We start from the raw sequence: 5,290 nt of genomic DNA, 5'->3' as shown, positions 1-5,290 counted from the left end.
TTATTCCAACCTTATTTTGCTAATCTATCTCCGGTGAAATTTTATAGTAAGCTGTTCATGTTGGTGCAACAGCTGAAGAACATTATCTCATAGATTTTAACGCAAGACTATTTGAAATACGCGGAGGCCAATTTGCTGAGAGAAGTTATTGTATGTCAGTTAAAGAGAGGGAGAGAACGAGGGGGAGAGGAAGGGAGAGAGAGAGAGAGGGAGAGGAAGAGTGAGTGAAAGAAACAGACATACAATTATAGAGAGGAACAGTGATAGATAGTGAGAGTGGAGAGAAGGAAAGAGAAGCGATAAAGAAACAGTGAGAGAAGAGGGAAAGATTCGGATGAAAATTGCAGAAGTCAAAGGGAGAGAATCGGTGGAAAAATGAGAGTGAAGCCAAAGGTATAGACGCACGACAAAATTGAAATACTGTGAAGTCAATTTTCAGGCAAATGTGGCGAAACTGAATTTCAACATTCTGGGTGAACGAAAGTGGAAAATAACTGAGTTATTTTGAAGTGAGAACGTAGAAAGACCGTAACAAAAGAGATTTTCATGCACGACTAATAGAAATACACGGAAGCCAATGTGTAGAGAGAAGTTATTGTGCGTCAGATAAAGAGAGAGAGAGAGAGAGAGAAAGGGGGGAGAGGGAGAACGAGAGAAAAGGGAGAGCATTGGATGGAAACCGTAGAAGTCAAAGGGAGAGAATCGCTTGAAAATTACAGTTTTTAGAGAAAACCCCGCGTGGAATACCTTTTTTCCCTGTTTTTCGCTTCACAGAGGAGCTCTGGGCAAAATGTTCTAGTGCATGACCATCATCATTATCATCATCATCATCCCCCCCTCTGCCTCCTCTACCTCCGCCTCCTCCCCTCCCTTCCGAACACTAACCACTTTACATAAGTGATGTGTGTGTAACGTTTGGTGAAATTCGGTTGAAAACTGTAGAAATGCATACGTATTACACACACAAACATAAATTGTTTTATATACATATTGATAACCATCCAGCGCAGAAAACTTAGTTGCGGATATTAATGAAGTTATGAGGCAACAAATTCGGGTGGGGTACAGATCTGTAGATATGCCACTTCAAATCTGGGTGTGTGCGTACGCATGCGTATTCTCTTTGGAATGTTCTCTGTGCTTCTACAGAAATTTAAATAACAGCCAGACTTGTAGCAGGATAATTTTGTATGAGTAATTACACACAGATTTTGAGCGAAGGTAAAGAATATGCACACCCGGTGTTTAGGGTTAGGGTTTAAGGTTAGGGTTTAGAGTTAGGGTCAGTGTTTAAGGTTAGTCTTAGTTTTCGGGTTAAGGTTAAGGTTAGGGAAGGACCGCTGCAATGGGTGTGCGGACCTAAAACAGGAATATGTCGAATAAAATCATAATTAACTGATCCTCCTGTATTTTCTTTTACCCAAAGCCAGGAACTTTTTAGAACGTCCTCCAATATGAGTGGGTTAGTATGAGGAGAGAGGGCGCAAGAGTGGCAGATATGTAGGGGAGATAGGGATAAATAGTCATCATGTTGAAAATTTCGCTAAAAGTATCCATTTTTCTGGAAGTTATGAGGTAAGATGGTCAGGGGAAGGGTATAAATCTGTAGTTATGCCACTTGAAGTCCAGGCCTGCATGGGTGTAGTACGCGTGCGTGTCCATTTGGAATGTTATTTCTATTGTGATAACGAAACCTCAACAAGTTGTTTGTCGAAGAGTAAACATAAAAGCTATTGGCTAAAACTAACCAATAAAAACTCAAGTGGTAATTTTATCAGTCTTATAAATTTGGCTCTGTGATAAGATGATTTCAAGAACGAAATCTTGGGCATAAAGTTATGAGGGGGAAAATGTCGAGTAGTGTGAATTTTCCGGAAATCCAGTCCCCAACAACTTGGAAAAGCGTTTTCCCAACAAATCTTTACATACAGTCAATCTACGGAATGTAAGCGATTATTTAAGCTGAAATCAATTTTTCAGCCAGATGATTTGAAACTGAATTTCGAATAAAGTCGGTCTTTAGGCCGATGTGGCAAAACTGAATTTAGACACACTGGATAAATAAAAATGTGAAATAACTAAGTTATTTTTCAGTCAGAATTTACAAAAAACGTAACGACATAGATTTTAACGCAAGACTATTTGAAATATGCGGAAGATAACGTGTAGACAAAATATATTGTGTCAGTTAAAGAGAGAAAGAGAAAGAGTGATAGAGAGAGAGGGAGTGATAGAGAGAGAAAGAGAGAGGGAGGGAGAAAGAGAGAGGAGAGAGAGTGAAAGAAACATGCATAGAATTAAAGAGAAAGAACATTGACAGATGGTGAGAGTGGAGAGAAGGAAAGAGAAGAGATCTATAACTAGTGAGAGAAAGACGTAGAAAGATCGTAACAAAAGAGATTTTTACGCACGTCTAATAGAAATACACGAAAGCCAATGTGTAGAGAGAAGTTATTGTGTGTCAGATAAAGAAAGAGAGAGAGAGAGAGAGTGTGTGTGTGTGTGAAAGAAATAGACATCGTCTTTAAGAGAGGAACTTTTACAGAGAGGCAGAGTGAGAAGAGAAATAATCAGAGAGAGAGAAAAAGGGAAAGAATCGGATATAAAGTGCAGAAGTCAAAGGGATAGAATCGGTTGAGAATTGCAGTTTTTAGAGAAAAACCCATGTGGAACACATTTTTCCCCCCTGTTTCTCGCTTCACACGGGAGCTCTGGACAAAATGTTATAGTGCATGACCATCCTTGGCACATAAGTGATGTATACGTAACGTTTGATGAAACTCGGTTGAAAACTGTAGAAATGCATACGTATTACACACACACACATCCTTTGTTTTATATATATATATATATATATATATATATATATATATATTTATATATATAACCATCCAGAGCAGAAGCCGTAGTAGCAGATATTAATGACGTAAGGATTAAAGAACTTTCAGAGAGATAGTAGTTTCAAATTTTGGCACAAGGCCAGCAATTTCGGGGGACGAGGTGAGTTGATTACATCGACCCCATTGTTCAACTAGTATTTATTTTATCAACCCCGAAAGGATGAAAGCAAAGTCGACCTCGCTGGAAGTTGAACTCAGAACGTTAAAACAGACGAAATGCCGCTAGATTTTGCCCGGCGTGGTAAAGATTCCGCCAGCCTGGAGGTACTTCAGAATATTCTGGTTGGGTACTAATTTGTAATGATGCTAAAGTGGAGTTTCAAAAGAAATGTATCACTGTAAATCTGAGGGAGCACCATTGAATAGTGAGGGAGGATGTTCCGTCCATTGCACTCCCTTAGGTGATGGGCATATATGGAGGAGATGCCTGAGTACTCTATGCCCACAGTCCTTCCGAGAATAATGGGCGGAGAAGATGAATGTGTAGATGGATGGATAGAAATTTGATTGAGTGTTGATTAATTTAATTGTGGGTGAAAGAGAAAGCGATTAGGAGTCTCGAGTTGTTATTAACCAATATTTCAGTAGCAACAAGACCGGTTTGGCTTCTCGAATTTCTATGCTTGCAAAGAAAATCAAGAACTGGAGATGTCGAGATCGGATTATGCGCCAGGGATCTTTTCTGTTTGTCTCCCATTTTTCAATTTCTTCAATTTTTGTTCCAAATGATTTCATATTAGGTGTTACATTATAAATTCGTATGCTAATCCTTGACATGAAATTCATTTTCTCCATAAATCAATAAATAAAGAGTTTAATAGTTTAAAGATTGCTTTTAAACTGCTCAGCGGATACTTATTTTATGGATCCCGAAATAAAATATAAAAGGCAAAGTCAACCGTAATTTGAACTCAGAACAACATCTCACAATTACCATTCAATAAGTGGTAAATGGTCGCTTGATTTGCAGCGAAAATGAATTTCCTGTCAATGATAAGCATACATAAGCATACATCTACATCAGCATACAAAACTACATCAAAATAACACCTAATATGAAATCAATTGGAAGAAAATTTGGAAACACTGAAAAATGGCAGCTACACATATACGATACAGTACCGGATATTAAAGGGGTCAGCTTGTTTTAAAATATTACGTGTTACGAAATTAAGTAGGGAGAGTAGTTTGACTAACTAGGAAGAAAAAGAAGGCGGAAGAGAAAGAAAATGTACACACACACACACACACGTGTCGTGTGTGATAACCAATTACGGATCCTTTTTAAAACGGGGGCCACATTTTTCATTAACGAAACACTTTGAAACTTGGAACACTGGTAGAATGTGTCATATAAAACATCTTTTTCTCTTAGTCTTCTTAAAAAAAAAAGAAATCCATAAATTATTCCATGTTAAAATTGTCGTATTTCTGTAATTTCAACCAATCACTGACGTCCATTCAGCCGATATACATTAAGTGCCGACTACATAAACAAACGATTTTGAAACAATTAACCCTAACCCTAGGGTTAGGGTTAGGGTTAGGGTTAAAGCAAATTTAAAATGAAAAAAGCAAATAAAACGAAGGTATGGAGATTAAATACGCTTTACATCGCTTAATTAGCCAAAGGAGTAAATGTAAACAACTGAATACTTGTCAGTGATTGGTTGAAATTATCGAAATAAGACAATTTTTTACATGAAATAAATTCGAATTCAAAAATATTTTTCTGTTCTATAACACAAAATAGACAAGTATACGAAGTTTGAAAGTCTTTCGGTACCAAAAACACTACGTAAAACATTAATGAAAAATGTGGCCCCCGTTTTAAAAAAGATCCCCAATTACTTCCTTCTTTCATTCTCGAAGTGATAAAGTAATTGAGTTGTTTGACAAGGTTTCATTAATCTCGTAAATGCAACTGTGAGTGTCAGTAGTAAAAGCTAACACCATATTACCGCCGTCTGTAAGCGACAGGTTGTGTTTAAAGTCAACTACAAATACCAGCTTCTCTTTGGTCTTTCTCTGCCTCCTATACATCATATAACTAAACGATGGAACAATTCCTTGGAAAATGGAAAGAAGTCAAAGGAGATGTGGAACATCACCGTCAATTTTTAGAAAAAATAGGTATTATATTGGTTTTGCTGATTTTTATTTTTGCATAAATGGTGTATCTCTGAAACGTCGTTCTCTGTGAATGTGTGTGTGTGTGTGTGTGTGTGTGTTTATGAGTATCTGTATCGGCCGTTATTGCATAAGATCAGCAGTTTTCATTTATCTTTTTTCGACCATCAGTTGCCCTTTTTCAAAGTCTGTTTACAAGCTCAATGTCATAATTATAGATGTTGTCCCGTAACTTCCAGAAAAATGGATATTTTTTAACG

The sequence above is a fragment of the Octopus bimaculoides genome, chromosome 23 (assembly GCF_001194135.2).
Source record: "Octopus bimaculoides isolate UCB-OBI-ISO-001 chromosome 23, ASM119413v2, whole genome shotgun sequence".
NCBI lineage: Eukaryota > Metazoa > Mollusca > Cephalopoda > Octopoda > Octopodidae > Octopus > Octopus bimaculoides.
This window is presented reverse-complemented; position numbering follows the sequence as displayed.